General features: G+C 41.1%; 1 protein-coding gene across 5 annotated transcripts in view; it reads left to right on the forward strand.

Moving 5' to 3' along the window:
• Positions 10,482-12,139, forward strand: part of PTBP3 (polypyrimidine tract binding protein 3) — a 61,888-nt gene continuing 60,230 nt past the window's right edge. For 2 of the 5 annotated variants that reach the window (XM_021380288.1, XM_021380293.1), the window contains exon 1: positions 10,789-10,916. The gene's annotated coding sequence lies outside the window, so the exon portion shown is untranslated. The other 3 variants (XM_021380290.1, XM_021380289.1, XM_021380295.1) reach the window with 3 other exon arrangements.

The raw sequence follows: 12,139 nt of genomic DNA on the forward strand, positions 1-12,139 counted from the left end.
CCCCCTTTCTTTTTAAACATACTAGGTATTTCTTAGGCATGTTTACAAAAAATATAAGAACATGGTTAATTAACTTGGTTCTGACACAATGCCCCTTAAAGACTACTCAAAAACAAGAAAATTCACCACTGCTACAACTGATCATATATTTTATTAAAGGTAGGAAAACACAGTTTGAAACCAGAAATAGGCCCCTAAGCACGTCTGAAGAGCTAGTAATGTCCCTAGCTCAGAAATGAACTCTCTGAAACTTTGACCAAGTATTTCACAGAATTTGACTTCAACCCTTGCAAAAGTCTTGCAGAATCAGGCATTGGTGCTTAAAGCACTGCCCTGACAAGAAGGTGGACTAAAATGACTGCCACCCAGTGAATTACATAAATTCAGTTGGTATCTGCAGCAGAATACAGTAAGCCATTGCTTTATACTACATACTTCCTTCAGAAAGCAAAAGACATAATGAAATATGCCGCAGGTCATGCTTATAATGTTAAGATTTCATGCCTGCTCAAAATATATCTGTATTTAAAAATAATTGAACATACCTGCTCACCAGATTTTCTTACTCTGAGCTTTCAGGAAGAAAGAACATCAAGAAATACTAAAATAAATATGTGGAAACATTACTGCAACTGCTTGAACTAATCTCAATCTTCATACAGTTTTCTGAAAGCAGAAGTCTAAAAGGGTGATGGTTAATCCTTTCACTAGCCTGTCTAAAGAGTTGTAAGATTTTGTATCTCTAGTATAATAAGACTGAGTCAATCAAGCAAAGATCTGAAGAAGAGGATTGAGTGTCCCCTCAGTAAATTTACAGATAACACTAAGTTGGGCATGAGTCTTGATCTGCTTGAGAGTAGAAAGGCTCTGCTGTGAGATCTGGGCAGATTGGATTGATGGGTTGAGTCCAACCACATGACATCCAACAGGGCTCAGTGCTGGATCCTGCACTTGGGTCACTACAACTCCATGCAGCATTACAGGCTCAGGAAAGAATAGAAAAAAGCTACCCAGCAGAAAAAGGCCTAGCGGTGTTAACTGGCACTCAGCTGAACACGTGCCAGCAGTGTGCCCAGGTGGCCAAGAAAACCAATGGCATCCTGGCTTCTATCAGAAATAGCATAGTCAGTAGGACCAGTGAGGTGATTGTCCCTCTGTACTCAGCACTGATGAGGCTGCGCCTGGAGTGCTGAGTTCAGTTTTGGGCCTCTCACTACAAGAAAGACATTGAGTTGCTTAGTTCCGTGCAGAGAAGAGCAATAACGCTGGCGAAGGGACTAGAAAGCAAAATACATGAGGAGTGGCTGAGGCATCTGGAATTGTTTGGTCTGGAGAAGAGAAGGCTGAAGGGAGATCTCATTGGTCTCTATAACTAACTGAAAAAAAGGTTGCAACAATCAGTGTGTCAGTCTTTTCTCAGCTGACAAGTGATAGGATGTGAAGAAACAGCCTTACGTTGCATCAGAGCAGATTTAGGCTGGATATCAGGACAAATTTCTTCAAAGAGAGGGTGTCAAGCATTGGAACAGGAAGTGGCAGTGCTCCATCCCTGGAGATATTCAAGAGATGGGTGGACATGGTGCTAAGGGACTTCGTTTAGTGATGAGACTTTGTAGGCCAGGTTGATGGTTAGACTTGGTGATCTTGGAGGTCTTTTCCAAACTAAATGATTCTGTGTTTCTATGGCTCTAATTTCCCTCACTGTCCATGAGAAGATTCCCCCACAGAAGCACAGACGGAGTTGATTTGTCATTCCTCACAGCTCACGGGGAGACCATGGAATGATTAAGGAAGAACAAGGAAAGTAGAAAGGCACTCTCCTAAAACAAGTGCCGAGTCTGTGTTGGGCATTTTATCCCCTGACTGATTGTCAGCTTCTTTTTAGCTCTGTTAGGTCAAGACTTCTTATGACTGGACTTCAACAGAGCTGGCAGAAGCAATTTCCTTTAGGAAAGGAAGTACCTCTTTTGTGTTATTTTCTAGTTATGCCTAGAAAGCGAAAGCTCTCCATCTCTCATACTTCTTTTGTAATTTTCTTGTTCATTTGACAGCTACTAAAAGAAATCAAAAGACAGAAATTAACTGAAAATTCTAAAATCAGTTCAGTTTAGTGTACAGGAGAAAGCCTAGGACCTAAGCTCTAGGTTTAAGTCTAGCATACAGACTGTTACTAGCAGCAACTAAATGCTCTTCTAATGGAAGAAGCAAAAGACTGGGCACAAAATTACCAGTAGTGGTCTCTGTTCTTGAGCATTATACAGACATTTGGAGCATGATCCAATAAAAGACACCAATACTCAAAAGCTGCATTATGCAGCAGTTGAACCAGTTTTTGGGTAGTTGGTTAAGGGTAGAATCTAAAGTCTTTTTAGACCTACACAAGTGCAAGTGGAAAACTGTCTTTGTCAGTGCACTCTTAGAAACTGTACAGCCACTGGGAACTGTTTGTGGGCATACATCATGACCATACACAAGTAAATGTCAGTGTGAACTTTGCAACAGTCACCAAAACAACATTTGGTTCCAAATAATTCCAAACTGTGGAAGTGCAGCCAAGTAATAGATAGATATTGCATGTAAAAAGCAACACTGTGCAGTTACAGATGTTTCTTACTCCAGATGTCCAGAAATCTAACATTTAGCAGATGGCTAAGACTTCTTACCCACTAATGTGTATATCGGTACATTTAGTTACTTACAAAGTTCAGGTGAGATAATGTTTCTGCATCTGTTATTAAAGAAATTCTGCGGAGCTGGAAATTATAGTTTGTAAAACATAATTTGGGAGTGAACTCTAAAATCACACTGCAGCATCTAATAAGACAATCAATTAACAAAATACATATGTGAAAGAAACAAGTCATTAGCATGATGTTACACAAAATACATTGAAGACTGTAAGGGGACAACACAGACATAAAAAAAATCTCATAGTAAGAAAAGTGAAATATGTAAGTATGCAAGAGCTTTATAACAAAGATGTGTTTCAATTTACTAGATATTTACTCATTGGAAGTTTGGTCCACTAATGGAACAGAATACCGTAAGCCTATATATAGCTCTGAAAGAATGTTCAGGAAATTTTTAATGGAGAAAAAAGTTGTTGTGTAGTAATGATATTCCAATACAACAATTATCAGCTAACTGACCATCTTGGAAGTTCTGCTTCCTCAGCACTTTCACATTCATTGTAAATAAATATATACGCGAACCACTAGAGGGTACTATTATGTCAAGTGGAGTAGAAAGGCAACTGGAGGTGGTAACGAATCTATTACCCTGGAGCAGAGCTCTTGCTACATAGAAGTACAAAGTCTTTTTTTCTGGAAATGATGTAATCATTTCTCCATTATTCAGCAAATCAGCGGCCTCAGTTCTAAAAAAGCTTGACACAAAGAGAAAACTTAGATGCCATGACTTTGAGGAAAACAGTACTCAAAAGAGAGTGGGCAAATCTTCGCACACTGTGTGGCAAATCTTCATACAATTTATTTGTACCTTTACCAATCTGAATAGGTCCCGCATCAGAAATCTTGATCACATAATGTCAAGATTAAGTATGATAAATTATTCCCTGTCCTGAAAAGTGGACAGCTAAAACTGGTAAGACAGGATTAAAAAAAAAAAAAAAAAGTACACAAAGCAACAGCAACAAAAAAAAACCATTTCTCTTTAGTCAACAATCAAATCCACTAAGAAACCCCAGGCCAAATGGTTTTCAATATTCAGAGTTTAATCAGTATTACCAGAATCATTAAAACATCAAGATATTCTTGTACGTTACATTGAGGCAGTAAGTACTGTTAAATGCAAAGTAAATCATGATGTCAAAATGCATCTGTTTGAAGAAATAAACTATAAGAAACACAATGTTGGTGTTTTTCAAAGAGTTTGGAGATATATTTTTTTTTAATAAAGGAAACTCACATACACACAAGGAAGAAAAAAAAAAAGAATATTTCACCCAAATAGCACAATAAAAATGTAATGAGAAACATTGGGTAGTATTCACTGACCACTTTGAGGCATGCGTTATAAATTGGATTGAGAGCAGGCCACAATCTTACATGCATCTACAGAACAGCCACTAGATTTACAGTGACTCATAACATACACACCCAGGATTCATGCTTGTTGATTCCTGAGAGAAGGGCAGCAAAAATGACTAAGAATGAGATCTCTGCTGCCTTACTCACTGGATGGATGCTAGACAATTTTATTTTTTCTCGTAGGACGAGGATTGTCTCAGAACAGACAGGTGCAGCAGGTTGTGTTTAGATCTATTTTATCAGCAAAGAAAACCAGTTATCTACAGAGGTGAAACAGCAAGTCCCACACTTAGTCTGAGCCTGCCACTTGTTTCCTGAGCTCTGTGATTCAAATGGCTCCCTCTGAGCTTAAAACTGGATATGGGGTGGCATCCCAAGGGTTTCCCATGAACTGTCCAATGCCAAATACTTTAAAAACAGAATGTATTTATTGCACTGGGAGGTGGAATTTTGTAGCTCCAGCCAGTTCTACTAACATGCTAATCTTCTAGCATAATTTTACATATCCAAGCTTGGTATGTCTTGCTTTAGAGATTAATCTTTAGTAACAACAAACACAAATGATATTTTTTTGATGCTATTGCTATATATCATGAACCATTTCCTAGTGCATTCAACACTCACACCTGCAAAAATCATCGCTTACTGCCTTCACATGATCTTTTGCCTTCTGTGACTCAGATCTTGCTAAAGCATTCCAGCAGTTCAAGGCTCAGTAACTGAAATGCACTGCACTTACAGCTAACAAGTTAGCTACATTATTTCCATCGCATATGATTTAGTTGCCTTGGTCTCAGAGCAATTCCATGAGATATACTAATTTTTGCAAGTTGTCAACAAATGCTGTTTACATTCACTATCTCTAAGAATGGTTCGGCATCAAAAATGGGATATGAACCAGAACACTGAGTGGCAATCAAATCCCAACTAGAAGATCATTTTCCACATGAGAGTATATTTCAGACTTTCCTGTGAAGCAGTTTTAATTCAATTCCTCAGCAGAAACCTAATATGTGACTATTGCAATAGTACCTGTAATTTAACACATTTATTTTTTATACTTACTAGCTGAACAGAAATTTGTCAAGTTCATCTTTCAGGAAAAAATAAGGTTAAAATCCTTTTTAACCATGGCCACACAAAGTCGCTCCAGCCTGACTTAAATATGCAATTTTGATAAACACAGCCTTTCATGGCCTGGAAAAAAAACATTTCTCCTTTTTGTGCTGTCAGTAAAAGTCTGCTAAGATTCTGCACCCAGTTTCAGTACTGCATCAGTCCCCTGTGTAAAGGACAGGAATGTAAAACACAACATCTAATTGCCACTTGAGTGGTCCATTCAGCAGAATTAGTTCATTTGGATGAAGTACCTTGCTCAGCATTTCCCAATAAACCAGCCAGACTCAGAAATGCAGCTCGTAATGCAGTGTACTGCAGGGACATTGTACACTACCACGAGCAACCAGCCGTATGGCCGTGGAAAGTGACATCAAGGTTGGTGGGTCTAAGTTCATGGCTACTCTCCCCAGATGTCTGCTGACTGCATTGCTGGAAATTATTATCCTCATTTTTGGCCAGCAGGACTGACCCCAACAGAAAGTGGAGGTCACTTTTTTTAACTGAGTTTGAGGAATTACCTTACTAAGTAGTTGGGTCATAACAGTGGAGGACCCAACAAGTTGCAACGAGTTGTCGGGCTTAACTGGAACTATTACTTCTTGAGCCACAGTTGTTGGTAAAGTCCTTGCATTGCCAGTTAAGAGCAAACTATATGCCCTGGTCATGGGTAATAAAACCATTTATTTATTTTCCCCTAACAAAGAAGATCCCAATAGAAGTTATACTGTATTTGCAGAAACAGCACATCTGAGTATTATACAGAGAACTCAAAAGGTTTAGTATAAGAATTTCATGAAAGACAATGATGTAAAAAAAATATTTTAGGTAAATGCAATCTAAACAACATGCAGAATGGGATATTTTCTCATTACATTAAAAACAGTTTAGAGGATCTTTTAGCTGCCAAAACCAAATAAATGTAAAAAAAAATAAAATAAAATCTTAAACCATACAGTAACAGATTTGTTCCTATGAGTTAGCACTGATACAGCAATCACTTGACACATCTGGTTGGCAAAAATAAGAAATGTAGCAAAGAAGTGTAAACTACTGATTTACTATGATGATAGTTCAGTTTAGAAGATAACTATGAAAGCTGACATTTGACCATAACTGAGTGTTTTGCTTAAAATGACTTAACAGTAAATGTTAGGAAAGAGACAAAAGTCATACTTTTTTCTTGCCACACTAACTAGTAAAGAGTGAAAGTGGTGCTAAATTGCTCAGTGAAAAAGTTCAGCATATTCTTTCTGAGACAGTCATTCATTTCCCTGTGTTACGAAATAAATACCATTTCTGACTTAAAGATGTATAAATTAAAACACAGAAAATGTAAGTGATCATGTCAGATGAGATACAGCGAAGAAAGAGATTTGGAACCAAGAATTTTATGTCTCATTTTGGTACTGAGTCAGTTTACATATAATGTTCTTTTTTTGGCTACAGTATATGAGAAGAATTACTTGAAGACTACACAATGTCTTTGTGGCAAACATTAAAAGCTGAGCTAATCAGAAAAGAGAAAATGTTTTAAGTGTTAAACATCTGTATCATAAAAGAAAACTTTTTAAATAGGTGGGCTTAAATCAAAAAGAGGTTCATGCAATTAGTTTCAAAATATATTATTAAAGAAAATGAAAAGTCTGTTTATTAGGGATGTGGTAAACAAGTATTATTGATACTCCTATTGGCCTTATTAATAACATATGAGTAAGATAAATATGCAAGGTACTAGTTTTTGGTTTTTTTTAATCTTATATAAATAACTTCAAAGACAATTATTTTCCATAAAAGACCATGCTGCTGAAAATAGGTAAACATAGGTTGTTGACATTAAGTTAACTGATTTTGTCTACCTAACCATATTCGTATACTGAGAAGAATAAAGAATAGCTATTGCACACCTGAGCCCTGATCCTATAATCAGATCCATGCATACAGACTAGTGTAATTGTTTTAAATTCTATTTAACTAAATTACACCAGATACTCCTTTAAAGGAAACATCATCCATTTCAGGTCTTTATAAAAGTGTCAGCTGAAAAACAATATGTCCATTCAGCACCGTCACTCACTCCTTATTTGTAGACAGTACAATTCCACCAGCTTCCCTGAGTTTACAATAAATATGAATTTGACATTTATCAGGAAGAGTGCAATTTACAGGAACAGGAAAGGAAAGACACAACTGACCAAGAAAGCAAGCAGAAAAGGATGAGTAAAATTGCTGAATAAAAAAAACAACAACAAAAAAAAAAACAAAAAAAAACAAGAAAACATTCAGTAAAAGCAGCCAAAAGAGGGTAGAAACAACTCCCAGTGCCTAATTTTACTTCCTAGAAGTGTTTTTTTTCACATCCTTTTTACGTCTCTCTCCCTCACCTTTGCTTCTTCCTTTCTGTGATGAGAATGTTTAAATTTTATTTTCTTTCTTCTGTTCCCTGCATACGTTACAACCTGCTCACATGTCTTATCACAGAGGATTTATTTTCTTTTTCTATCATAACAACCTATTAAAATTTCTATTGACATTGTGAACAGCAGTTGGAAATGAATTAAAAAGCATTCTTCAATGGCAGCACAGTCCAGATAATTACTGGTGAAACACATTCATTTCTATTTTATGGTGTAGAGATCAATTACAAGAGAACATTCATAATATTTTAAAATTACACTGTCTATTTCACTTGTAACAATAAACGTGTGCCAAGGAGTTAAACAGTAGGGCATTTTTCACAGTCTGACTTCTTGAGAAAAGATCTTTCAAAATTGATCATCTAACACTGAAATATTTATGTATATACAATTGCTGATGTATATGTATATTATAAAAAAATAAGCATATTCTAATGTGTATATATTAATACTCTCTGATATACTGAATATAATTGTAGACTGCAATGTGTATATAGGAATACTCTCAATGTATATACTAGAATCTATCTCTGTGCTCTATCATCCCAAATGATTCAGATTTTACAGATTTTGAGTTTGGGGTTAGGACTAACATTCATTTATTCAAACGCATGCTCATCAAAGTACTTCTAATCTTATCAGTCGTTATGCTGGGCAGGCTGTTTTTTTCTTTTTTTGATGGCCATGATTTGTCTTGCTCCCACATTTCACAGGGAAATTGAAAAGAAAGTTTTTAAACCTTCCTATATTGTTAAAGAAATCTGTTTTCAAGAATTACTTTTGAAAACTGACCAATTAAAACAAACAATACATTCATATCCTCATTTCTTCCACAGATGATAACAGCCTTTAAATTCTTATTTGAACTGAGCTGAAAAAAATAAAGCTTTTGTAATTCTATTCACTCATATTTAGAGCAATTAAAAAAATAGCTTAAGATTATATGATGTTTGCCGCCTGACCTAGTGCATTAAGCTTTCTGAAGTAGCAATAATATTGAATGTTTTGTTCAGGAAGAGTGAAACTGTGGAAATCAAGGTGATTTGGGATTGTAGTTTACATCAGCGGTTTGTCATTTTAATGCATTTTGCATCTTACACTGTTTTGCTCTCATTAGGTAGAGCTCTCATTTAAGTAGTTAAACAAGATCTAGTTTAAGAGGGAAAGCACATAAAACTCTCTTTTAATTTCACTTTGAGATTGCAACTTTTCCCAGGTTAGTGAATTCAGATGAGTTTAAAGGACTTATGAAGCTGTACTTTCAAACCAGAAAAATTTGGCAGGCTCATGTCAAATTTTCCCCTCACTACAAGTGGCTTACTCTTGCTTCCTGCCCTACTTGTCCATCCTCCATCCCAACTAGAAAAGCAGCACTTTTTTATTTGCATTAGGGGACCAATCTAGCTTAAAACCTAGTATTTTTTTTCAGAGGTCAGTTCATTCCTTAACACTGCGTATCGGCTGGCCACGCTACCAGTTGTGCTTGCAATGTACCACCATGCTTTGGAGTACAAAAAGCTGAACAGGGATGATGGGTCTTGCCACTGTAGACTTTACAACTTTCAAATGAATTAAAAAAACATCCTATTTTTAGAATCATAGAATCATTAAGGTTGGAAAAGACCTCTAAGATCAAGTCCAACCATCAACTCATTCCCACCACACCCACTAACAATGTCCTAAAGTGCCACATACACACATTTCTCAAACACCTCTAGGGACAATGACTCCTCCACCCGGACTCCAGGGCAGCCTGTTCCAATAACTCACCACTCTTCCTAAGAAGAAATTTTTCCTGATACCCAATCTTGACTCTCCAAAGGACTTGTACTCCAGACCCTTCACAGCTTCACTGCCCTTCTCTGGACACTCTCCAGGGCCAAGATTGACAAGACTCAGCCTACAGCTGTTGATCAAACCCAGTCCAAAACTTTGGCATCTATGTTCCACCAGCTCCAAAGCACTCACTCTCCTGGGCACTCTTGTTGTGGGCAGGAACCCACAAATTCTCGGTGAACTTGCTACCTACCAACTTCTCCTCCTGTCATCTTGCCTGTTCTCCCTGCAGCAGGACCCAAAAGGTGCCATGTTGCAATGGCTACCGTGACAGGACACAGGTATCACTTGTCAGGAAGGACTTGTCAGTGCTCTGTCATCACTTGTTGAGAGAGAGGGTTGCAAATCAGAAGCCTCAGTGACAGACTGCCTCTTGCACTGCCCAGGAACTCCAGGAGATGCAAATATTTAGCAAAATCCATCGCTTCCCATAAAGGATGCTGTCATGCATGGCTGATTGCGTTAGGCACTGAACGTGAAACAATGAAAGCCTTTTCCCACTTTGTGTCGAAGGACTCACGCTGTAAGGACACCACGCCTGTCAGGTAGGCACTGGCATCGCACACAAGGCTTGCACTGAAGCGGTCTCTCCTCCTGCCGCTCATGTCAAGAGCGATGCGAGCAGCCCGCACACCACACGCACTTCTACGGAGACACACTAGACAAACAGCTTTATCAGAGCACAGCGGCAGGCCTCCACGCAGCACTGCCGGCTGTGGGAGTCACAGGGCTTGCGCTGCGCCAAGACTGCCTTGTGACCACGACCCTTCTGACTGGGGCTGCACGTTTCCTCAGCGCCCAGAACGGGGATCGGCGCGGCGAAACGCCACCAGCTGAGTGAACAGCACCACGGCCGAGGGTCTCCTTTATTTCTTCTGAGGGCCCTGCAACGGGTCGCCGGCTCTCCGCATCACCCTCCGGCCAGCGATGCCTGAGGGGCGAGGTCCGTCCCCTCTCGCGACGGCGAATGAAACCGTAATACCCCTACTGCGCATGCGCAGGGACGACGGGTTGAGGTTCCCTCAGCGCGCCTGCGCAACGGCGGCGGGGAGAGAGGGGCGGGGAGGCGGGGAGGGCCACGCCCCGCTCCACGCCCACCGGCGGCAGCTCTCCGCCGGCCCCGCGCCCCCCGATTGCGCAATAGAGGGGTGAGTCCCCGCCGGCGAAGCGGGTTCTGCGTCGGAACGAGGGGCCGCGGCACTTGGTCCCGGGGGCTGGCGACCCTCAGGGGGCTTCACCTGGGGCGGGGCGGGGCGGGGCGGGGTGGGGCGGGGCGGGGAGCGGCCTCACCTCGCCTCCCTCCTCCCACTTCGGGGGAGGGGAGAGGGGCCCGGAGGACGGCCCCCGCCCGGGAGAGGCGAAAGGTGGGTGCCGCCGTTGGGGGGGCGGTGCTCGGAGGGGCCGGGCCCGAGGTGGGGATATTGCCGCTCGCCGCCCCGCCAGGTGGTCGGCAGGAGGGAGTCGGCTGACGGTGCGCTGGTTCCTGTCTGCTCCTCGGGTTCGTCTCTTTCTCCCTTTCGCCTTTCCCCAGCCGGTTCCGCGGTGGTGCCGCGTTGCGATGCCGGTGCTTGACTTCCCTCCGGCACCAAGGCGCTGCTTTATTTCCCTTCCCTTTTCCTGGAGCGGTCGGGCGCGGTGGGTGCGTGCCGCGCGCGGGGCCGGGCAGTGCGGCGCTCCGATGCGGGCGTGCCGTGTGCCCGGGCTTCTGCCGCGGGTCCTGCTGGAGTTTCGGAGCTGGGTTATAAAGTGGAGTGGTGATGCGTGCTGTCAGCTTTGCTCGTTGCTTTGGTACTAACGTGGTTGCGGATGGTGATTTTGTTGTTCTTGGTTTTTTTTTCCTTTATCTAATGCTTTTTAAATGCTTTTCTCACCGTGCTGAGAAATTTGACTGTCCCAAGAAACTGTGCTTGATGTGAGATCTGTGAGGTAAAGGTGGACTGTTCGTTCCTTTTTCCTTATGCGTGAAAGCGATCACTCAGGGCAGTACTTCTGCCTTTGTGTGAGATGTAGGTATAACCAACGCGAAGTTCACTCTGTGACCTGGAGCAGCCAAACTGCTCCTGGAATCTAAGAACTCTGAAGCAGAGATTCAGAGAGCTTCCTTCTCTCCTCTCTATCTCGAGGCTCCGGCAGGGCAGCCCAGCCTTCTCAGATGTCTTTCAACACAGTTGTAGTGGAAGCTGTGATAGGGAGGCAGGTTGAAGGGAACGCTCTTGAGTAAGCGCTGATTAATCAAGAAGAAAACGGTGTAAGGAAGTACCTTTTTGGATAATATTTGAAAATACAAAACGTACATTTGGCGCGATCAGCATTTTTTCACCTTTGCTTCAAAACTAGTTTTTTTTTTAGAAACTTCAGGTGGAGATTAAGAGAGTTAACGCCGGAGTGTGAGTGAGAATAAGGCAAAGACTGAAGACACATTACAGGTGGATCAGCGGAGCCTTTTAACAGAAATTTTTGTAAATAGAGCTTTTCAGGTGTTTGGGGTGTGATGCAAGTTTTGATGATAACTGCAGGTTCACGCTGTGGTTTGTTAGATGCTGCCTCAGCACTGCAGGAAGGCCTGGTCTGTGGGGTGCTTGAGAGGACTGGTTTCTTGTTGGAAGGTGCTGGGGGCTTTCTGAGAGTTGAACTTGACTGCAGAATGTCTGAACTGTCAGGCAGTTAAAACACAAGCTGATGAGACATTTGAGTTAAAACTGCCCTACAGTGCATAATTTA

Source organism: Numida meleagris, chromosome Z, assembly GCF_002078875.1.
Source record: "Numida meleagris isolate 19003 breed g44 Domestic line chromosome Z, NumMel1.0, whole genome shotgun sequence".
Classification (NCBI taxonomy): Eukaryota; Metazoa; Chordata; class Aves; order Galliformes; family Numididae; genus Numida; species Numida meleagris.